Genomic DNA, 25,121 nt, shown 5'->3' with positions numbered 1-25,121 from the left:
TTGGCCCGCTCCTCATGAGCAAACTGCTCCAGTTGTCTCATATTTGAAGGTTGCCTTTTCCAGATGGCATGTTTCAGCTCTTTCCAAAGATGCTCAATAGGATTTAGGTCAGGGCTCATAGAAGGCCACTTCAGAATAGTCCAATGTTTTCCTCTTAGCCATTCCTGAGTGTTTTTATCTGTGTGTTTTGAGTCATTATCCTGTTGCAAGACCCATGACCTGTGACTGAGACTAAGTTTTCTGACACTGGGCAGCACATTTCTCTCTAGAATCCCTTGATAGTCTTGATATTTCATTGTACCCTGCACAGATTCAAGACACCCTGTGCCAGATGCAGCAAACAGCCCCAGAACATAACAGATATTAAGAATTAACTCCTATTTAGACTATAAGACCAAAAAAGGGGAGGAATAAGATAAAGGGGATGTCTATGATATTCAGAATAAAGACCACATTCCAAAAGAAGAAATAGCCGGAGAGTGAGCTATTGAACAATATATACGTTTTTATTAATTAGTCATAACAATGAAAAAAGAGATATTCTCTAGTTAAAAGTTACAATAAGTCAACGTGGTAATGTGAGAAGCATAACTAGATCAAGGCAGATGGAAAAGTGCCAAGAAAAGGGGAGACCGAATCCCTGTCCACAGAATCCAAACACACCCATAAGTCCAAATTAATCACATGTGTATAGGACAAAGATGCTCAACTATTAAGTGAACATACAAATATACCCTATACATACATCAGTTGGAGTATATATGATAGGATAATCCTACACAGAGTAATATAAAAGTAGTCATTCAAAAATGTCTAACAATGAGGATAAGTAGCAGTTAATACCATTAGTAAGTATGAAGATCTATAGGTCTTGCTAAGCCATATGATGTATAGCCTAAGTATTACTTAAGCAAGGTAAAAGAGAGATTATGAATGACACGTAATGTACATGTGTGAATGCTCAAGGTTATATTGAATACATTATGTTGGAAGTAATGTTACCTTGAGACATATTGGGCATGTCGGTGTGCGGGTACTGGTGACAGAGAGCTGGCCGCGCGCCTCGACGCGCGTTTCACCTACGTGGCTTCATCAGGAGGCGTGGCTAGACAGTGTGCTGATGGGTATTTAAGTATGACTCAATGTGAAAGGCTGGCCAATGGGTGTGCGATGTCGTCCAATGTCACGCCCCTCCAGGCAGTCCGGCGAGCTTCGAGCTTCGCATGTGAGCGGGGCGGAAGTATGTGCCGCTCACCCGTCGTCACAGCAACGCGGGGACGCCGGAAATGCCAGAGGTACCGGAGGCAGCGGGCATGGGATACATATCGCAAAGCGTTATATGTCGATCGCGGTCCCACTCTGGAGCGGTCCCCCGGCATCAGGCGGGTGGCCAGTCCGCCCATGCCAGTGGAGCTCCAGGGTGGTCCGCGAGTGAGTAGAAGAAGTGAGAAAGGATGAGGTCTGTGCTTATCAACAGAGATGTATAGGGAAGATAGTATGCACTCTATGGGGCTACCATAGGCGCATGTCACAATGGAGTATCGTCCCTATCCGTATCAATATCAATAGAATAATGAAAGTAAATAATTAATTAAATCAGTACAATATGCTAAATGTAAAAATAACATAGGCACAGTGGGCATTAAATATATTATAAAATTACATTCATAATTGAATTATACTAATGTTCGGCCCCTGAAAAGATGCGACAACCCGCATATATTGCGCCCACGCATATAAATATCTGATATAACATAATGTATTAATATACATCAGAGTACACAGTCTTTGGCTGCATATGTCGTAGGATCAGCGTTAAAAAAATTCATGTTGATTGATATGGACATCCAGACCAGCGTACTTCCATCAATAGGGCCATGCACGTCAAATGAGTCATATACACTGAAATAAGGCAAACAAAGCAGTTAAAAGTGGAAATGTTATACAATATAAAAATCAAATCTGCTGTTAAAAATAAGGACACTGATTCTATTTAAGCCAGGAAGGGCTTAAAGCTAACATTTTCGTTTAGACCCTTGGGGGCAACTGTATCCAAAATCGTGATCCAGCGTGTCTCTCTTTGCAGTAGTTTCTGTTTAACATTGCCGCCTCTAATGCCGAGCGAAATGTGGTCAATGCCACAGACTACTGTACCTTTAGGGTTGCATTTGTGCGCTGTATAATAGTGCTTAGGAATAGTTTTAAGTGACTCCGGTTCTAGGCATGTGATTGCGTTTTTTATATCACGAATGTGTTCTTGAATGCCACGTTGACTTATTGTAACTTTTAACTAGAGAATATCTCTTTTTTCATTGTTATGACTAATTAATAAAAACGTATATATTGTTCAATAGCTCACTCTCCGGCTATTTCTTCTTTTGGAATGTGGTCTTTATTCTGAATATCATAGACATCCCCTTTATCTTATTCCTCCCCTTTTTTTGGTCTTATAGTCTAAATAGGAGTTAATTCTTAATAGGCGTTGTACTTATTGTAATTACAGAAACCTCAACAGGTTTTATGGATTATAGGAAACGTGATAGAGCCTGGGTTAACCAACTCGGGGTGGTTTTTGGAGAGAGGCCTACTAGTGAGAAGGAGACCTGTGATACTAAGGACCTGAAGCTTAGAATCTGTGAATTACTTAAAAAACGCACCAAAATCTGGTGGAATAAAGCTGCCTTAGAAAATTACTTGCAGAAAGATATCCTGCCAAGAGGTTTGCGTATTCAGCTTTTTCCTACCTTAGCAACTGATGACCCTCTATTTGTTAACAAATGGGAAGACACGCTGACTAAGTGCTCTAGGACACTCTTGGAGCTGCTGATTGGACAGGATAAAAAAGCCCTTGAACCTGTGGAAAAGGAGATCGACGATATCCGGGAAAAATTATATTCAATACTCTCCTCAGAAGAAAGTAAATGTTTTGATCAGGCACTCGAGGAGGACCTTAATAAATGGGAGAGCGAAATACAAAAAATTAAGACAAAAAAATACACCCGAGATTTGAGTGATTATCAATCTAATAACATTTACCGGTGGAAAATCAAGGGTAAAAACAGATTTCGCTCCCATTCAGTCTCAAGTGCCTCGATCAATTCAGAAGAAGAATGTGGCGGTGGAGCAGGGCGTTTTTTAGACAAGCGCCCCCCTCCAAACGCAGAAGACATCCCGACCACATTTCATCTACAACCAAGAACTCCATCTATAAAAACGAAATACCGGCCTTACAACTTCAGAGAGAAAAGACCCAAGAAACTCTAAAGGTAATTAATTTATCAAAAAATCCCTTATCTAGAGTACAGTCTGAGGTTTTATCCAAAGGACTTTCTTTCTCGCCTGTAGAGAGATTTGATTGCTTCACAGCAATCAAAGATCTAGAACTATTCGCCAGAAAATTAAACTTTAAGAAATTCTTTTCGGGCCCAGAGGTTCCCCTATCCACAGTTGAGGCCCTCGCGCTCCAAGACTTAGCAGCACTAGAAGCGGAACAAACAACACAGCCACCACCGAACGTACCCGTGCACCTCTACCGGAGTTCCAGGGCTTTCCCCCCCTTGTCTTCATGCCCACAAATTGAAATTTTTGTAAAACTAGTACGGGAAGATTTTATTAGAATGGATTCTAAAATCCATTCGTACAACCTTTCAGCATCCCAACGTCGTGCAATTAAGGAATTACAGAACATGAAAAATATTGTCATCAAAAGAGCAGACAAGGGGGGGAATGTGGTCATCTGGCCGGTGGAGTTATACGAAGCGGAGGCATTTAAACACCTAGACTGTGTTGATAAATATAGGAGATTAGAAAATATTCCACTGAATATCTTCCGCAGGGAACTTATGGACCTGATAGATGATGCTTTGGAATCTAAGGTAGTTACACCAAAGATGGCTGAAGCACTCGTTCCGGACTTCCCAGTGAACCCTACCTTTTATCTGTTGCCTAAGGTCCACAAGGACCCCCTTTTTCCTCCGGGCAGACCTATTGTCTCGGGAATCGGGGGTCTGTGTGGACCTGCTTGTGGATTTATTGACTTTTACCTGCAGCAATGCGTCAAGACCCTCCCATCCTATGTCAGGGATACCACGGATGTCTTGAGAAGACTCGATGGTGTCACACTTGAGGAGGATATGTGGCTGGTAACCTGCAACGTGGAGTCCCTCTATACGTCTATACGGCATGACCAGGGTATAAAAGCTGCGAAATTCTTTCTTTACATGACTAACTTGAAGGTTGAACTTATTGAGTTTATTCTAAAATTATTGAGATTCATCCTCACACACAATTATTTCGTGTTCAAGGACCGTCCCTTCCTACAGCTCCAGGGGACTGCAATGGGGGCGACTTGTGCGCCCTCATATGCAAATCTGTTCCTGGGCCTGTGGGAGAGGGAGGTTGTCCTGAACACCCCCGGACACGATGGGGTCGCTCTCTGGTCACGCTATATAGACGACGTGCTCTTTATATGGCAGGGCTCCACGTCGCAGTTGGAAACGTTTCTTGGCAATCTGAACGCCAATGACCTTAATATAAAATTGACCTGGAAATATAGCCAGCAACAGGTCGATTTCCTGGATCTACTTATTTCAAAAAACTCGGATGGTACATCAGGTACGAACATCTTTCGTAAAGAAACATCGACCAATTCGCTTCTTCACTTTTCTTCCTCCCACCCCCCTAAACTCAAGAGTTCTATACCGATTGGGCAGTTCCTGAGGGCACGCAGGATCTGCTCAAGCGATGATGGGTTTAGAGACCAAGCAAACGAGCTGGCGGGGAGATTTCGGAGTAGAGGCTATAGACAGCGCGACATCGATAGGGGCCTGACTAGAGCTATTTCTACCTCTAGGCAGGCCCTTCTTGATTCATCCTCCAGGTCATACAATACATGTAGATTCAGGCAAGCGGACGGAAATCCGAGATTTGTCTCCACATTTAACGCTAATTGGAGAAAAGTTAAAGATACTCTATCCAAATATTGGTCAATCCTCCTCACAGATAGGGATTTACGCAAACACTTGGCGCCCCAACCATGCATTTCTTGGCGCAGATCGAAGACACTGGGTGATTTACTCTCAAAAAGTCATTATATACCCCCCGGTAATCGCTTCATCTTTGGCAGCAAAGGCCCACCATGGGGTAGCTTCTCTTACAGTAGATGTTCTATCTGCAAATTTGTTCCAAAGACTATGGAATTTTGAAACTCAACTCATGATAAATCTTTCAAAATTGTACATCACATATCTTGTGATACCGAATCCGTGATATATCACCTCACCTGCCCCTGCGGATTGATTTATGTGGGAATGACCACAAGACTACTTAAAATTCGCATTCAAGAACACATTCGTGATATAAAAAACGCAATCACATGCCTAGAACCGGAGTCACTTAAAACTATTCCTAAGCACTATTATACAGCGCACAAATGCAACCCTAAAGGTAAAGTAGTCTGTGGCATTGACCACATTTCGCTCGGCATTAGAGGCGGCAATGTTAAACAGAAACTACTGCAAAGAGAGACACGCTGGATCACGATTTTGGATACAGTTGCCCCCAAGGGTCTAAACGAAAATGTTAGCTTTAAGCCCTTCCTGGCTTAAATAGAATCAGTGTCCTTATTTTTAACAGCAGATTTGATTTTTATATTGTATAACATTTCCACTTTTAACTGCTTTGTTTGCCTTATTTCAGTGTATATGACTCATTTGACGTGCATGGCCCTATTGATGGAAGTACGCTGGTCTGGATGTCCATATCAATCAACATGAATTTTTTTAACGCTGATCCTACGACATATGCAGCCAAAGACTGTGTACTCTGATGTATATTAATACATTATGTTATATCAGATATTTATATGCGTGGGCGCAATATATGCGGGTTGTCGCATCTTTTCAGGGGCCGAACATTAGTATAATTCAATTATGAATGTAATTTTATAATATATTTAATGCCCACTGTGCCTATGTTATTTTTACATTTAGCATATTGTACTGATTTAATTAATTATTTACTTTCATTATTCTATTGATATTGATACGGATAGGGACGATACTCCATTGTGACATGCGCCTATGGTAGCCCCATAGAGTGCATACTATCTTCCCTATACATCTCTGTTGATAAGCACAGACCTCATCCTTTCTCACTTCTTCTACTCACTCGCGGACCACCCTGGAGCTCCACTGGCATGGGCGGACTGGCCACCCGCCTGATGCCGGGGGACCGCTCCAGAGTGGGACCGCGATCGACATATAACGCTTTGCGATATGTATCCCATGCCCGCTGCCTCCGGTACCTCTGGCATTTCCGGCGTCCCCGCGTTGCTGTGACGACGGGTGAGCGGCACATACTTCCGCCCCGCTCACACGCGAAGCTCGAAGCTCGCCGGACTGCCTGGAGGGGCGTGACATTGGACGACATCGCACACCCATTGGCCAGCCTTTCACATTGAGTCATACTTAAATACCCATCAGCACACTGTCTAGCCACGCCTCCTGACGAAGCCACGTAGGTGAAACGCGCGTCGAGGCGCGCAGCCAGCTCTCTGTCACCAGTACCCGCACACCGACATGCCCAATATGTCTCAAGGTAACATTACTTCCAACATAATGTATTCAATATAACCTTGAGCATTCACACATGTACATTACGTGTCATTCATAATCTCTCTTTTACCTTGCTTAAGTAATACTTAGGCTATACATCATATGGCTTAGCAAGACCTATAGATCTTCATACTTACTAATGGTATTAACTGCTACTTATCCTCATTGTTAGACATTTTTGAATGACTACTTTTATATTACTCTGTGTAGGATTATCCTATCATATATACTCCAACTGATGTATGTATAGGGTATATTTGTATGTTCACTTACTAGTTGAGCATCTTTGTCCTATACACATGTGATTAATTTGGACTTATGGGTGTGTTTGGATTCTGTGGACAGGGATTCGGTCTCCCCTTTTCTTGGCACTTTTCCATCTGCCTTGATCTAGTTATGCTTCTCACATTACCACGTTGACTTATTGTAACTTTTAACTAGAGAATATCTCTTTTTTCATTGTTATGACTAATTAATAAAAACGTATATATTGTTCAATAGCTCACTCTCCGGCTATTTCTTCTTTTGGAATGTGGTCTTTATTCTGAATATCATAGACATCCCCTTTATCTTATTCCTCCCCTTTTTTTGGTCTTCCAGAACATAACAGAGCCTCCTCCATGTTTCACAGTAGGGACAGTGTTCTTTTCTTGATATGCTTCATTTTTCCACCTGTGAACATAGAGCTGATGTGCCTTGACAAAAATTTCCACTTTTGTCTCATCTGTCCATGGGACATTGTCCCAGAAGCTTTGTGGCTGTTACGCTCGTGCCCAGACTGACTGACGTGAGCGTGATTAGTGATCCCACTGGACCATGAACCGAGGAGTGCCTGGAGGGACGTAACTGAGTATCAACCCAGTCCGACCAAGGTCACATGGCGGCTCAGTTGACTCCGTGAACCAGGGAGGAACCGAGCAGAGGGACCAGGTGCTACTCCAGGTCAGACCCCGGTCACAGCTGTTGACCCACACCAGGGAATGCAGGAACAGGCAGGTTAGACTGGCATATTGACAGGTGGGTACTGGCAGGCATGGCTGGTATGCAGACAGGGGGATATTGACAGGCACAGCTGGTATGTTGACAGGTGGGCACTTGCAGGCACAGCTGGTATGCAGACAGGTGGGCACTGGCAGGCACGGCTGGCATGCAGACAGGCGGGCACTGGCAGGTAAGAACGTAGGCAGGATAGGGACCAGTACAGACTGGGATACAGGAACGGAGCCGCAGGTGCGGTAGACAAGCAGAGCGGAGCAAAACCCGCAGGTGCGGTAGACAAGCAGAGCAAAGCAAAACCCGCAGATGCGGTGAACAAGCAGAGCAGAGCAAAAACGCAGGTGCGATAAACAAGCATAGCAGAGCAAAACCCGCAGATGCGGTGAACAAGCAGAGCAGAGCAAAACCCGCAGATGCAGTGAGTAAGCAGAGCAGAGCAAAACTGCAGGTGCGGTAAACAAGCAGCGCAAAGCAAAACTCGCAGATGCGGTGAACAAGCAGAGCAGAGCAAAACCCGCAGGTGCGGTGAACAAGCAAAGCAGAGCAAAACCCGCAGATGCGGTGAACAAGCAGAGCAGAGCAAAACCGCAGGTGCGGTAAACAAGCAGAGCAAAGCAAAACCCGCAGATGTGGTGAACAAGCAGAGCAGAGCAAAACCCGCAGGTGCGGTGAACAAGCAAAGCAGAGCAAAACCCGCAGATGCTGTGAACAAGCAGAGCAGAGCAAAACCGCAGGTGCGGTAAACAAGCAGAGCAAAGCAAAACCCGCAGATGCAGTGAACAAGCAGAGCAGAGCAAAACCGCATGTGCGGTAAACAAGCAGAGCAGAGCAAAACCCGCAGATGCTGTGAACAAGCAGAGCAGAGCAAAACCGCATATGCGATGAACAAGCAAAGCAGAGCAAAACCCGCAGATACGGTGAACAAGCAGAGCAGAGCAAAACCGCAGATGCGGTGAACAAGCAGAGCAAAGCAAAACCCGCAGATGCGGTAGACAGGACAGGGCTCTGTTCACATGGAACAGACTGGAAAACACAAGAAGATAGCTGGAACACAGGAGTTAGATACAGAGGCAGGGAAACAAAACGAGCAGAACCAGATACACACAAGGTACTTGCAATGAAGTAGCGAGTGGACACAAAACTCACAAACAGAAGTACAGAAACAACGAGTTGGAGTTAGGTGCAGGTTCAGATACTGCAGGAAAAGGGGAAGGTACAGACATAGAGACAAACAGGTAACGGACTAGGACACTGTTCAGACAGGATCTGAACCAGGAACAAGATACAGGAACGAGCCTGGGAACTCAGCCCCCAGGGTGGCGGAAACTGACTAGAAGTCACAGTTACAGGTAACAGGCCTGGCTATACAGCCCCCAGGGTGGCAGAAACAGACTAGATACAGGACAGGACCTGGCAACTCAGTTGCAAGGAACACACAGATGGAAAGTGTTGCTCAGGCACCTCCTACTGGGTGGAGGGGGTTTAAGTATCCAGTGACTCACAGCAATAGGCTGGGGACGCATTAGGACTGCGCACACTGTAGCTTTAAGAATCAAGAAGTAACAGCGCCGCCGCCCTAAGCCAGCAGACAAGAGACATACAAACAGCAGGTACTGGAGCAAAGTGTGCAGCCTGGCCTGATAAGTAAGATTGCGGTCTTGCATGGTGAGAGGTGGTAAGCCATGCAAGCACGCCGCCAGGGATGTTACAGTGGCTTGTCAACATGTAGTTTGGCAAATTCCAGTCTGGATTCTTTATGATTTTTTTTCAACAATGTTATTCTCCTTGGTCGTCTCCCATGAAGTCCACTTTGGATCAAACAACGACAGATGGTGCGATCTGACACTGATGTTCCTTGAGCTTGAAGTTTACCTTTAATCTCTTTAGAAGTTATCTTGTGCTCTTTTGTTACCATTCGTATTATCCGTTTCTTTGATTTGTCATCAATTTTCCTCCTGCGGCCACGTCCAGGGAGGTTGGCTACAGTTCCATGGATCTTAAATTTCTGAATAATATGTGCAACTGTAGTCACGGGAACATCAAGCTGCTTGGAGATGGTCTTATAACCTTTACCTTTAACATGCTTATCTATCGTTTTCATTCTAATCTCCTGAGACAACTCTTTCCTTTGCTTCCTCTGGTCCATGTTGAGTGTGGTACACACCATGTCACCAAACAGCACAGTGAGTATCTGTAGCCCTATATACAGGCCCACTGACTGATTACAAGATGGTAGACACCTGTGATGCTAATTAGTGGACACAACTTGATTTAACATGTCCCTTTTGTCACATTATTTTCAGGGGTACCATCATTTCTGTCCAGGCCAATTTCATGAGTTAAATTTTTTTTTTAAATTCTGTGGAAGCAGGGTTGAAAAGCAATGTCTGACTTTCTTTAGTTCATTTTCATAGATTTTTAATTTATTATTACTTTTGTCAGATTCAAGTTATTTCTGTGACCATTGTGGGTTTTTCTTTCATTAAACGAGGGGTATCAACAATTTTGACCACATGTGTACATACATACGCAATCATGTACTCACAGCTTTTCTTACTGGCTCATTGACTGCACAGAGCTAGCTCTGGTTAATTTCATTCTCCAAAATGTGTCTTTATCTTTACCCCAGATACAGTGATCATAGTAAGATAGTAACATAGGTTGAAAAAAGACCTAGGTCCATCAAGTTCAACCTTCCTCCCCCAATTGTACTCCCTACACTAACTTACTAACTAACTGGGACTAGGCCTCACAAATGTATTATTATTACCATTTTTATTATTGCTTCACTAGTACAGTTAAATATGTACCCGTTTATAATTACATTTTTTTTGTATTACTCTTGTGATTCTAATAATGGTATTACTAATATCCCTATGCCCAAATCTGTTGATCCGGAAGAAGGCAAAAACCCCAGGACACATTCAGCCAATTTGTGTCACAGGGGAAAAATTCCTTCATTCCCCGAGAAAAGGCGATCAGTCCTAGAACCCTAGATCAAACCTAATTATGTTACTCGTTATTAGAGATGAGCGGTGTTCGACTCGAACTGTTCGCCAATCTCAAATTCGAGATGTTTGGGACGGTGTTCGAGCCGTTCAACGAACACGAACAATTTGAAAAAAATCCGGCTGTTCGAGGTTATGTTCGATAACTGTTCGTGCACCAAAATCATAACTGGATTTTTTCACAGTAATGATGTTAATCAGTGTTAATAGACAGTTTCAGTGTACAGTGGGCGGGGGGAGGGGCATGGGATGGATCTCTGTAGAAATAATGAAGATCTCCATTTTTTTTTTCTTTCCCGCATTTACAGTGGGGAGGTGCAATCTGTCAGCCTATCAGCAGCGCACACACGCAGCGAAGTGCTTTTTTTCACACAAGCAAGGGCATGTGTCATTGGCTGTGTATGTCACATGTCCTTGCCCTATAAGACCCAGCCATTTTCCCCGTCGCCACCATTTTCTCACTGCTGCAGCTGAGTGTTAGACGGCACTGCTGCTGCTGTTAGCGCTATATTGTATAACTGTGAATAGCAAGCGAATTTTCTCTTAAATAGACAGAAAGGTTTAGGGAGTAGGGACTAGTTTGTAATTGCAGCCCTTTTGAGGGCTAGGTTACAGCAGTTCCTAGCACTTTTTGCCAGGCAGGTCTGTGCCAGTGCTGTGCAAGTGTTTTTCACAGCATTTGGCTAAATCTAGATAAGCAAATCCTTTTGGGCCTCTTGCAGTGTGTGTTAGTCAGTGGAGTAGCATATCTGTGTTGCAAGCTACACCACCTGTGTATGTAATATGAATTTTTACTGCACCTAGCCAAATAAAATATTTTGGGCATAGTATCAGTGTGTGTTACTCATTGTATTAGGCCATCTATACCAAGCTCCACCAGCTTTGAAATTAATAATAATTTTTAGCTGCATCTAGCCCGGAAAATAATTTTGGGCATAATATCAGTGTGTGGTACTCATTGTATTAGGCCATCTATACCAAGCTCCACCAGCTTTGAAATTAATAATAATTTTTAGCTGCATCTAGCCCGGAAAATAATTTTGGGCATAGTAGCAGTGTGTGGTACTCATTGTATTAGGCCATCTATACCAAGCTCCACCAGCTTTGAAATTAATAATAATTTTTAGCTGCATCTAGCCCGGAAAATAATTTTGGGCATAGTAGCAGTGTGTGGTACTCGTTGTATTAGGCCATCTATACCAAGCTCCACCAGCTTTGAAATTAATAATAATTTTTAGCTGTATCTAGGCCGGAAATAATTTTGGGCATAGTAGCAGTGTGTGGTACTCATTGTATTAGGCCATCTATACCAAGCTCCACCAGCTTTGAAATTACTAATAATTTTTAGCTGCATCTAGGCCGGAAAATAATTTTGGGCATAGTAGCAGTGTGTGGTACTCATTGTATTAGGCCATCTATACTAAGCTCCACCAGCTTTGAAATTAACAATAATTTTTAGCTGCATCTAGCCCGGAAAATAATTTTGGGCATAGTAGCAGTGTGTGTTACTCATTGTATTAGGCCATCTATACCAAGCTCCACCAGCTTTGAAATTAATAATAATTTTTAGCTGCATCTAGCCTGGAAAATAATTTTGGGCATAGTAGCAGTGTGTGGTACTCATTGTATTAGGCCATCTATACCAAGCTCCACCAGCTTTGAAATTAATAATAATTTTTAGCTGCATCTAGCCCGGAAAATAATTTTGGGCATAGTAGCAGTGTGTGGTACTAATTGTATTAGGCCATCTATACCAAACTCCACCAGCTTTGAAATTAATAATAATTTTTAGCTGCATCTAGCCCGGAAAATAATTTTGGGCATAGTAGCAGTGTGTGGTACTCATTGTATTAGGCCATCTATACCAAGCTCTACCAGCTTTGAAATTAATAATAATTTTTAGCTGCATCTAGCCCGGAAAATAATTTTGGGCCTGTAGCAGTGTGTGGTACTCATTCTATTAGGCCAGCTATACTAAGCTCCACCAGCTTTGAAATTAATAATAATTTTTAGCTGCATCTAGCCTGGAAAATAATTTTGGGCCTGTAGCAGTGTGTGGCACTCATTCTATTAGGCCATCTATACCAAGCTCCACCACCTGTGTATGTAATAAAATAGTTTTACTGCTTCTAACCCAGCCAATCCTTTTGGGCTAGTACCACAGTTTGGCCACTCAGCTCTGCTCGGTTTCCATCCATCGTTTTTTGTGCAATCAACTACAGAGTTGTCAATTAGTTAACCACCAAAATGAGTGGCAAAAGGCCTGCTGCTGGTGGAAAAGGGAATAGGCGTGTTGGGAAGGGAAAAAAAGTTTGTGTCCGTGGGGGAAGGTGTTAAAGCAACAGTAACATCTGCAGAAGAAAGACCATCTTCCAGCCAAACTAAGATGTCTACTTCTTTTCGTGGACAATGTGATCTGATCTCTTTCTTACGGCCACACCCATCGGTACAAATTCCAGATGAGGCACAAAAACAGCAGGTGCTTCAACGGATATCAAGTGCTCCTTTAAGTGGGCTCTCCTCCACCTCAACTTCAACATCACAAATACTCCAGTCCTCAGAGGTGTCACCCCTATCGCACTTGCTTCCTCACAGCTCCCAAGTCTCCAGCTGCCCTTCTGAGTATGGGGTAGCACAGATGGTTGAGTCTGCAGATCTGTTTACTCATACTATAGCCTGGGAATCAGAGGTCTGCTTCAGAGCTTCTGTGAATCCAGACGAGGAAATGATCTGCACTGATGCCCAGAATCTTTATGAGTCGGATCCAGGACCAGATGAAGAAGGTTCTGAGCATAATGTAGACCCTCGTTCCCAAACTGTAACTCCTGTTGGTGGAGACAATGATGAAGACGATGATGAGACTCAAATACCTGATTGGAGAGACAACTTCAGTTTTCGGTCAGAGCAGGAAGAGGTTGGCTCTGAGGACGACGGGTGTGAGAACACACAGGGTGATGATGACGAGGTTGGAGATCCCACTTACTGTGAACCCACAGTCAGCCAGTCGATGAGGTCAGCAGAGGAGGTGGAGGAGGATGCTAGTGACGATGAGGTTAAGTTGCGCCTTCCTGGACAGAGATGTAGTACTGGAAGCACGTCAACAACTGCATCCTCAAACACAACTGTGCCTCTGACCACAAGTCATGGTGGCTCTTCAGGTCGCATGGGATCTAAGCCTTGCATAGCCTGGGCATTTTTTCAAATCGATAAGAATGACCCAACTCGTGTTATCTGTAACATTTGTCACCAAAAGCTAAGTAGAGGCCAAAAAATCCATAGTTTGAGTACTTCATGCATGAACCGTCACATGGATATGAAGCATAAGTTGCAGTGGGAAGCTCACTGTGCTACAATGCGGCCTAGCAGGCCTGGCCAACCACCGTCTGCCCCATCTTGTGCATCCTTTGCCTCTTCATCCTCTGTGACTGGGGGGACACCTTTGGATCAAGGCAACCTAACTTTTCCGCCTGCATCTTCCTCACAGACCGGCAGTTTGCCGGGGACACCCTACTCAACCCCGTCTAAGCACAACAGCCAGCCCTCGGTCCCTCAGATGTGGACAAGTAAAAGACCATGTCCTCCTAGCCATGAGAAAGCTAAGAGGTTGAATTTCACCATCTGCAAGCTCTTGGCTACAGAAATGCTGCCTTTCCGCCTGGTGGACACAGAGGATTTTCGATACTTTATGTCCGTCGCAGTGCCCCAGTACCAGATGCCCAGTCGGCACTACTTCTCAAAGAAAAGTGTGCCTGCGCTCCACCAGCATGTCGCACACAACATCACCGCTTCTTTGAGAAACTCTGTGTGTGACAGGGTGCATTTCACCACAGACACTTGGACGAGTAGGCATGGACAGGGGCGTTACATGTCGCTGACTGGGCACTGGGTAACTATGGTGACAGGAGGACAAGGGGCTGCTGTCCAAGTCTTGCCGTCCCCACGAGTTGTGCGTCAATCCTCTTTATCTCGAAGTTCCTCCACTGCTTCTGCCTCCTCAACCTCCTCTCGGTCCTCCACCTGCACCCAAAGCCTGTCTGGTAATGCCACCCACTTTCTAACTGCGCAGAAGGAATCCTGCACACCTCCTTACTATGCTGGCAGCAGGGCTCAATGTCATCAGGCGGTTTTTACTTTGAAATGTCTGGGAAATGTGAGTCACACATCTGAGGAGTTGTGGTCCGCTCTGGGGAACCAGTTTCATGAATGGTTGTCTCCACTGGACCTGCAACCAGGGAAGGCCGTGTGCAACAATGCTGCAAACCTGGGTGCGGGCCTTCGCTGGGGCAATGTCACACACGTGCCTTGTATGGCTCACGTGTTGAACCTGGTTGTCCAGCAATTTTTAGCCCACTATCCCGGACTAGATGGCCTTCTGCAGAGGGCACGGTCGCTGTGTGCTCACTTCCGCCGTTCGCATCCCGCAGCTCAGCAACTTACATCTCTACAGAAGTCGTTGGGCCTGCCACTTCACCGGCTGAAATGCGATGTGCCGACACGGTGGAATTCAACTCTGCACATGTTGCAGCAACTGTGGCAGCACCGACAAGCCCTGGTGCAATACGTTGTGATGTATAGCCTGGGCCAACGAGATCCAGAGGTGGGGCAAATCACGCTGGAGGAGTGGTCTCAGATCAGGGACCTATGCACCCTTCTCCACAGTTTTGAAATGGCGACGAAGATGTTTAGTGCTGACGATGCCATTATCAGCATGACTATTCCGGTGATTTACATGCTGGAGCACACGTTAAACAGAATTCGGAGTCAGGTGGTGGGACAAGAGGAGGTGGAGGAAGTAGAGGAGGAGGAGTTGTATGCGGAAGGGCTAACATCTGCAAGGTCCAGACAGTCGGCAGCACCAAGGCGGCAGGCATGGGAAGGTGGTGGAGAGGGATTAACCAGGGCCCATGGTAGCAGCCAAACTGCTGAGGAAGGTGCAGGAGCCGAGGAAGAAGTGGAGGACGAACTGGCGATGGGCATGGAAGACTCATCAGATGAGGGAGACCTTGATCACATTTCTGTTGTGCGAGGTTGGGGGGAGAGGGCAGAGGAAGGAAGCATGATTCTTACCTCGCCACCAACACAACAGGGACTTGGTGCTCCTGGATGCGCAAGCCACATGAGTGCCTTCTTCCTGCACTACCTGCAACATGACCCTCGGATTGTCCGAATTCGAAATAATCCTGACTACTGGGTTGCCACACTCTTAGATCCCCGGTACAAAAGTAAATTTGCAGAAATAATTCCTGTCATAGAAAGGGATTCACGCATACAGGAGTATCAGCAGAGACTGTTGCAGAATCTTACATGTCCTTTTCCATAAAACACCAGTGGTGCACGTAGTGAATCTCACAGTTCTAACTTGCCAACCGTGGGACTGTCGAGTCTTCAGCACTCAAACCGTAACAGAAACACAGTATCTGCTGGTAACAGCAATTTTGTACAATAATTTCACCACTTTTTTAGCCCATCCTTTGCCAGGCCACAGGAGACAAGAAGTCTGACACATAGTCAACGCCTAGAGACGATGGTACAGGAGTATCTCCAAGTGAACATCGAAGTCATAACTGTGTCACTGGACCCTTGCTCATTTTGGGCTTCCAATCTGGAAAAATGGCCTGAGCTCGCCACTCACGCTTTGGAGATCTTGTCGTGCCCCGCAGCCAGCGTTCTCTCTGAACGTTTGTTCAGCGCTGCTGGTGGTGTGCTGACAGATAAGCGCACGCGGCTGTCCACTGAGAATGTAGACAGACTCACGTTCATAAAGATGAACAAATCATGGATCCGCAAGGACTTTTCTACCCCTGTGTCATCCTGGGGAGAGTAAAAGCTTGAGGATTTGGTAAAATCACCTCACCAACCGTTTTAAGCAACTCTGGGGCAATTGATGCCACTTAAGTGGTGTCTGTGCCACAAATTTTTGGAAAAAATGGAGACTCTTTTTGAGTCCCCTTGCTGTGTTTTACGTGACGTTGGCATTGTCAATTACAGGTGGGTTGGGCCCCCCCCTTTTAACCGAGTTTGGCCCCCCCCTTTTAACCGTAAGAAACTACATACACTATGGCTTGGGGTAACACAGATGGTTGAGTCTGAAGAGTTGTTTACTCAGAGGTCTGCTCCAAAGCTTCAGTGTCTGCTAGTCAGCGTAGTTGCCCAGCTGTGAAGCAAGCTGCACCGCCTGTGTAGCACCCCGAGGGTTCGGCCGCTATAGGGGTATTGCACCTCTGCCAGAGGTGTGATATTCCACTCCCGGGTAAGGATGGTGTGTGGACCAGGGCTCGGTAGGCTGCATGCATCACACACACCCCATTTCCGGGGGACAGCTCAACGGTGCTCCCATTAGACAGTAATGCAGGCACGACAGAATCTGTCCCTGGCTGGAGGGGGGAGGAAAACCCAGTGATGTAGGAGCAGATAGGGGTTGGGTTTCTGGGCATAGGCAGGAGCCCATTGGTTGCAAATCACCTGGGCTCATACACAGAGAGGGAGGTATAAGAGGTGGGCACCATCTTAGAACAGTGTTCAGTCTGAGAGAGGAAGTGACAGAGCAGGGCCTCTGTGGAGCTCTGCTCCGGAGGCGGGCCTAGCCTATGAGGCCAGAGCCAGCAGAAAAGACAGGAACAGAAAGGAAAGGAAGAAATGAACAGAACACCAAGAGAGGCCCAGAGACACGAAGGCAGAAGGAACCCCAAAGGCCCAGGAGATTGCGGGTGACGGGTTGGCAGAACTGGGTACCGGATCCCAAGTTGGTGGAGGCGACTAATCCTCAGCCAAGGACCGGCGGTCGCGATCATATCTTGGTGCGACCCCTCACTACACCTACTAGAAAGGCATACCACATAGGGTTAGGGAGGTGAGCACGAAGCCCTCCCAAGAGAAGGCCCGCGGGAGCTGGACAGACGTAGTGTCACTGGTGGGGCACGGCCAGAGAAAGGAGTAGAAGGGAGTCCTGTGACACACTCTGGAATTGCCTGGGGGTTGACCGACCCCCCCTGCCTGGTGGACGCAGCACGGCTTGGGCAGTCATTGCCCGCGGAATGACTTGGGACATAAAGAACTGTGAGTAAAGAACTTGAACTGCAACCCCACGTCTCTGTGCTTCATTGCCGCACCAGCACTACTAGTGCTGGGACGCCCGCGCACCATCACTCCCATCATCCACATTCTCTGCCCTGGGGCTGCACTCTTCCCGTGGGGAGTCGCACTACCTCAGCTGCATACAACATCAGCCCCAGCGGTCAGCCTTGCAGCGGCGGTCCGCACTGACCACAATCCACGGGTGGCGTAGTCGGACAATTAACCTAAAACCCCCACAAAATACCGCCATCGGCCTGACCACCCTGAGCCACGGGACTGGGTCACCGCCACGGATTCTACAACCCCCAGAGACCCGGCTCCGGGTATCCCACACACGTCCACACTAGGCCAAGGGGGCGAGTCACCTGTGTATCTAATAATAATTTTTAACTGCATCTAGCCTAGGCAGACTGTGGGAACCCCCAACCAAACCCAGACGCTCAGCCCCCCTACTGCCCCCCTTTCATTGACAATACAATCATGTAACTCTTACAACTTGATGGGTGAGGATCGGTCACAGCTTTATTAACTGTTTATACTCATGACATTAGAAAGGCATTTTATTTCTAAAATAATTCAGCTTGTTGCAGCATGCCCTGTGTCTCCACACCGGCAAGTTGGCCAACAAGTGTAACACTCCAACATGTCCTTTCTATTTCCAGGCCACGGAGGATCCTGCGTACTAATATGCAGGACTCTGACCCCCATCCATCACTCTTAACGCTTGTTCCACTCCGTCCTGGAGTCCTGACAGGAATATGTCCAGTCCAATATCCATTAAGTGAACACCGTCGGGCCGTATGTGAGGCCTGCTTTATCTCCTTCCAGTTGTCGGTGTCGTATCACTACACCGCCCCTGTCTCTTATAAATTTTGCCATCCAAATATTTATTAGCCGCCTTGTCCGTTCAATGGCCGTGATGTCTCGCGCACCTTGCCATACCGCTATCGGCACAATCTCTGACCATACTATAGTTATTTTTGTGAAAAATTCTCTGAAGCGCTCAGTGTCTAGTTTCATTATTGCCATTAGTTATGCGCTCTTGTGATAACCTATGTCGTTTCCCCCGGTCTGTATAACTAAGATGACCCGACCTCTTGCCTCTCTCCCTACCTTGATTACCTCCATTAGTACCTGTGGCCATTGCAGGCCTCTAATACCTCTCCAGTTGAAATATGTGTTATGAAACTCAAATTTCCTCCCACCTGGGCGGACTTCCGCCCTTTTTTCTGCACAGTATATATACGAGCGGCCTATCACCCACACTGTTGGCTTAGCGTCACCTGTAAAAGAAACAAACCACGTTAGGATAACAAGTCCGGTCTTATGTATCTCGCCAAACACGTGGATCGCCATCTCCCTATCCTCTGAACTTCCGTTTCTGACAGTCCTGCTCTTGCTGCTTCCGTGGCCGCGCCTATGCGGAATGAGTGTGTCCCATAATCTTTGGGGTGGTTCCCTGCCGATGTTAGGCATTTATTAAATATAGCTTGGAACTGGTATCTTGATAATGGCGTTCCATCAATGTGTGATAGGAAGAAATTACTTTGTGATCTGATGGTTATATATGTTTTTACTATTGTTACCCGACTCAGCGTACCGTTTGTGGGTTGTAGAAGTACCCAAGTGCCCCTGCCCGCTGGAACCGTTTTCGATTTGCGTATGCGTAGACGTATTGCATTATTGGCTATGACTACGTCCTGGTGTAATAAGCCTCCACTGGTGGTAATTTTGCATTGAGGGACTAATTCGCTTATGCATAGCGCCCCAAAGAAGGCGATCGCAAATGCAGTAGACAGTAGTGTTGCTCCGAATTGTGAATGTCATGTTAATGGTGTTAGGAATATGATGTGAGAAATCAGTTTTAGTGACACGGGACGGGATGTCTACACTCCTGACTTGGCTGACCCCTTTTCCACCCTTTTATGGATTGTCTGATGATGAATCTCTTTGTCACATCTCCCCAATTCAGTAGTTGAAAGTGAAATGCTACTCCGGTCAGCCACCGCTGGACTAATGCCCCTGATATGCCCCTCATCATTAGCTGGTGGAGAAATTCTATGGTGACTTGTAATCTGGCTTGTTCACATTGGTCAACCCGTCTGCCTGCTACTAGTCGTGTCCACTCTTCCCATGCCTTACCGTATGCTTGCTACATCGACGGGGCAACTGACGCTCTGATTAATGGCATCAACTATTCGCCACTAGATACCATAGGGAGGCTGAGCAACTGTTGCCCGATGGGTGGGTGTTGGGGAGGAGCTCTGTGAAAATCTGCCAATTGAATTGTGATAAAGCGTTAGCAGCAGCGTTAGACCCCTCAGCATCGTGGCCAGCGCAGACCCATACATTGTGTTTTAGGCACAGGAATGCTATCCGGCGTAGTAGGCCTAGCACTGGGAGAGACGATGATGCCATATTATTAATGAAGTGCGCTAGGCTGGTGTTTTTTGTTATGAAGCGTATATTTTTGTTAGCCAGGCGCGCGCCCCATATTTCTATTGCTACCACTATTGGAAACAGTTCCAGGACTGTCTGTTTTTTTGTCAGCACTTGTTCTGCCCAATACGGAGGCCATAAGCTTGTGCACCATTGGTTATTTAGTATCGCTGCATATCCACCTGATTCTGCCGCCCCAGTGAATAATCTTAGTTCAATGTTGGACTGTTCTGCTGACGTAAATAACGTGTGACCTTTGAATGATTATAAGAAGGTTTTCCACACCTCTAAGTCCGCCCGTAGCTGCCTGCTGTTTCTGATTGTATGACTCGGTTTAGATGCCCCTTTTGTTGCGGGCGATAAATGAAGAGAAAAAACCCTTCCGACTGGCATCACCCGGCTCGCAAACACGAGGAAACCTAGTAATACTTGCATCTGCTGTAGTGTTACTTTCCATACTGCGCAAAAAACCTAGATCAGGTGTAATGTTTTGGTATTTTTTCCCATGGGAGGCGGAACAACCTTGCTGTGGTGTCGATTTCGATGCCTAAGAACGATATCTTTGTTGTGGGGCCTATGTTTTTGGTTGGGCATAATGGGACTCCAAACCGACGGGAGATGTTTGTGAATTTGTTGTGTAAGGGGCAGCGAAAGTGGATGACCAATCACCACGGCCCGCGAAGGGGCCACCACAGTCAGTGAATCCTTCCTTATTTAGTATAGAGTCTACCAATACTTTGGGCGTAGTAGCCCAGCTGCGAAGCAAGCTGCACCGCCTGTGTATCTAATAAGAATTTTTTTACTGCATCTAACCCAGCCAATCATTTGATAGTATTGCTAGTTTGAGTCGCATGGGCTCTAAACCTTGCATAGCCTGGGCATTTTTTGAGATGTCTAAGGATGACCCAACTCATGTTATCTGTAACATTTGTCACCAAAAGCTAAGTAGAGGCCAAAAAAACAATAGTTTGAGTACTTTATGCTTGAACCGTCACATGGATATGAAGAATAAGTTGCAGTGCGAAGCTCACTGTGCTACAATGCGGCCTAGCGGGCCTGTCCAACCACCATCTGCCCCACCTGTGTCATCCTGGGGAGACTAAAAGCTTTAGGATTTTGGAAAATCACCTCACCAACCATTTTAAGAAACTCTGGGACAATTGATGCCACTTAAGTGGTGTCTGTGCCACAGTTTTTGGAAAAAATGGAAACTCTTTTTGGAGTCCCCTTGCTGTGTTTTACATGACGTTGGCATCGTCAATTCCAGGTGAGTCGGGTCTCTACCCCCCCTTTTAACCGTAAGAAAGTACATACACTATGGCTTGGGGTAACACAGATGGTTGAGTCTGAAGAGCTGTTTACTCATACTATAGCCTGGGAATCAGAGGTCTGCTGCAAAGCTTCAGTGTCTGCTAGTCTGCGGAGTAGCCACTGCCTGTAGATCTAATTACAAATTTTTAACTGCATCTAGCCCAGGCAATATTTTGGGCCTAGTAGCAGTGTCTGCTAGTCAGCGGATTATCCCACCTGTTAAGCAAGCTACACCACCTGTAGTTTGGACACTTAATTTTTTCAAAGGAAATGCTTCGGGCCCCCAGGACACTCAGTGAAGAGCATCGGGGGAGGCACCCCAAGGCAAAGGGGCTGGGACTGGCGGTAGGACGCCTTGCGGTGGACCGCCAAGCTCGATCCTTATAAAAGCTTTTTAACTGCAGCAGCTTTAGTGGACGCTACTGGAGCTGGAATTACCGCGGCTGCTGGCATCAGACTTGCCCTCCAATAGATCCTTGTAAAAGGATTCAAAGTGTACTCATTCAAATTAGAGAGACAATTTAAATTACAGAGCTTAGACCCACCAGCAGACAGGCACCAGTATTGGGAGAGGGGGGGCTGGCCGTCAGGGTCCACCGCAGCTCTGGCACAAACCCGGCGACACGGACTAGCCGTGTCGGCATCTCACTATTTTGGTTTTAGAAGGGCATGACATGCCTATATCTGTGTTTCCCCCTCCTTTTACTCCTCCACCTCTTTCTTTTCGCATGACTATATTTACTTGTCACTTTTCCATGTGTTAGTTGTGTCTTCTGAGCAGTTTGTCAGGTTTTGGACACCTTTGAAGGTGTTTTCTATGTGTTTCTATATGATTTTGTTTGCCTGCCATTGGTTTTAACGGTGTTCGACGAACAGTTCGGCGAACATACCGGTGTTCGACGAACCGAACCCGAACACTAAGGGGGTGGCTCAACACTACTCGTTATGTAATTACTATTACCGTACAAAATATACTACTATACTCGTAACATTTTGTCTAATTTAACTGTAACCCACAATGTTATGTGTATTGGGGAAATCGTCCAGCCCTTTTTTTTTAAAGCTGTTATCGTGTCGGTCATCACTACCTCTTGTGGTAGGGCATTCCACAGTCCGACTGCTCTGACTGTAAAGAACCCTTTCCTGTTTAGGTACCAGAATTGCCTTTTTTCCACCCATAATGAGTGCCCCCTGGTCCTTAGTACTGACCACACATATATTTATACATGTAAATGAGATCCCCTCTGAGGCGTCGTTTTTCTAAGCTAAACAAGCTCAACTATTTCAACTTATCATCATATGAGAGGCCTTCCATCCCTTGTAATAATCTAGTTGCCCGCCTTTGAACAGAATGTTAAGTAGATAAATTGGCGTGCACTCTGTCATTAGGCGAGGTGCAGATGCAATGGACTGGTGAGCCCAAGACAATGTACTAGCGTTAATTCATTGCACTCTCTTAGTTGTGATAAAGTGTAATTTATTGATACAGCATAAATCAGATTAATCAGACCAGTGATTGGTGGCGACAATATATTGGGACTTTTCAGCCTAAATTGGCCTTATTCAATCCAGTCGCTATTGCTGCTGGCTGATGTAGGGGTCGAGGATTTAGTCTATTCTTAAGACCAGGAGTGAGATCTCTGTAGGGATAGACTCTTGGTGATCCAGGTAATGCTGGTTTCAGTAGTTTAGTAGAAGTCAGTGACTGGCCGACGGCAGGGCTGAGCTGGTAGTGGTGAGTAGCGGCGCGGTCTGCTCCTTGATTATGGGAGGCCGTCCTGTGTCCTCCGGGGAAGTGATCCAGCAACTCTCAGATAACTTGGGTGCACTTGATCGGAACCCCTTCTTGCGTTTCTTACTGGGTCGTCTCTTTGCGCTGGCTCTCGCCCTCCTGCCCCTCACACACAGTGTCCTGAGCCAGTGGCCCCGGGCCTTGTCGGGCGACGTCCTCTCTGTCCCCTTTGTCCTATATGGCCACCTATTCAGCGAATATGTGTGGTTTTGGCTTCGGCACTTAGAGATACCGCAGCCTCCGGTTTGCTAGCTGAGTCTTGCAGTCCTCCACTAGTCTGGGGCCGGTCCCCTACTGCGACCTGATCTCTTCACGGGCACATGGGTGGACTCTGCACTTCCCGTGCCCCTAAGATCCTTTCTTTCTCTCTGGAGCCCTTCTCACTGCTCTGGTCCCCTTTTTTCACTCCCTGTGACAGACTCCTGTCACCAACTGTTCTGACTGACTAACTAACTCTTCGACGGTCCTCACTCACTGCGCTCTTGCTCCTAGGACCCTTCTAGATCTTTCTACCCTTCCTTTTATACTCTCTGTCATGTGACCCAGGTCACCAACTGTCACTCTACGTGTTTCACTCTACCTTCAGTCCTCCCTTCAGTGCTCCCCTAAACTACTTCCTCCACCCACCTCCTCTACTTAGTTCCCCCCCTCCAGACAGGGACAGGGACTGTGCTCTCCCTCAGGAGCAATCTCACCCTTCCCTACTGGAGTGATGTGGTGTTGGATGTGGGTGTGTGGGTCCCGGGTAGTGCTCCCTCTTTACCCGAGAGTGGGGTACCACACCTCTGGCTGAGATGCAGTAACTCTGTGGCGACTGGACCCGCAGGGGCGCCACATTCCCCCCCCCCCCCCCCGTTAAACACAGCACGTCCGCGGGCTGGAACAGAGTAGAAAAAAATACAAGAATATAAGACATGCAAAAATTTTAAAATGCTTTAACAGATTAAAACTGGAAATAAATAACTTTTCTTCCCTTTATGGGAGGCACTTTTTCTTAGATGTTACATATAACTAACGGGTATATATAACTATATTAGATTTCTTTAAATAACAAGTTGTCAAACAAGTTCAGAAGGCTCCAGTAAGATCCCTATCAGGGTGTCCATCTCACTGTTTCAAGTGTAATATGGGGGACCGTCCTAAAACCCCCAATGTAGGCCCTGGACCACATGTTCAGCCACGCCAAATGGGTTTTTGTTCACTGGCCTACAAAACCAACAAGACGCACATTAAGAAGTGCCAACTTTGTACAATAAAAGTTTTGGCTGTTCACTGTCCACAACCATAGCGTCTTTTTCTTAACCGGATACTAATTTATGTCTCTTAAAACACCTATCTGGATTATTTTCCAACTATTTTACATTAGTTTGTTCTGTGGCCCATCAGCTCTATGGCTCCTGCCACTTTCGGGGTGGAACTTGTGACTTCTTCCATGGCAAAAGCTGGGGGTGAGCTCTTTCTCCCTGTCCGGGGAGTTCATCTGTTCGTCTACCACTAGACAACAGAACTGGGTACTTCGCTGCAGCCGGTGCAGAAGCTGCTTGTGGTCGGCCAGGGTCAGCGACACCAGATGTCAGGGGCATGTCCTCCGCGCTCGTCTTCCGCACATCAAGCGCATACCACCCCCTCTCTCCTCGATGCCGGGTGTAAGTGACTTGGTCACCGAGACATACAGTACAGACCAAAAGTTTGGACACACCTTCTCATTTAAAGATTTTTCTGTATTTTCATAACTTTGAAAATTGTACATTCACACTGAAGGCATCAAAATTATGAATTAACACATGTGGAATTATATACTTAACAAAAAAGTGTGAAACAACTGAAAATATGTCTTATAGTCTAGATTCTTCAAAGTAGCCACCTTTTGCTTTGATGACTGCTTTG

The 25,121-nt window shown here is 46.1% G+C and overlaps 1 long non-coding RNA gene across 1 annotated transcript in view; it reads right to left on the bottom strand.

Annotated features, from left to right (window-relative positions):
- The window catches only part of LOC141265112 (uncharacterized), a 64,006-nt gene that overhangs the window by 1,393 nt on the left and 37,492 nt on the right, over positions 1-25,121 (bottom strand). The window lies entirely within an intron of this gene.

This window comes from Phyllobates terribilis, unplaced genomic scaffold (assembly GCF_046119375.1).
Source record: "Phyllobates terribilis strain yellow unplaced genomic scaffold, ASM4611937v1 Scaffold_4__5_contigs__length_816908805, whole genome shotgun sequence".
Classification (NCBI taxonomy): Eukaryota; Metazoa; Chordata; class Amphibia; order Anura; family Dendrobatidae; genus Phyllobates; species Phyllobates terribilis.
Note: the sequence above shows the minus strand (reverse complement) of the source record. Positions and strands in the feature narration are given on the sequence as shown.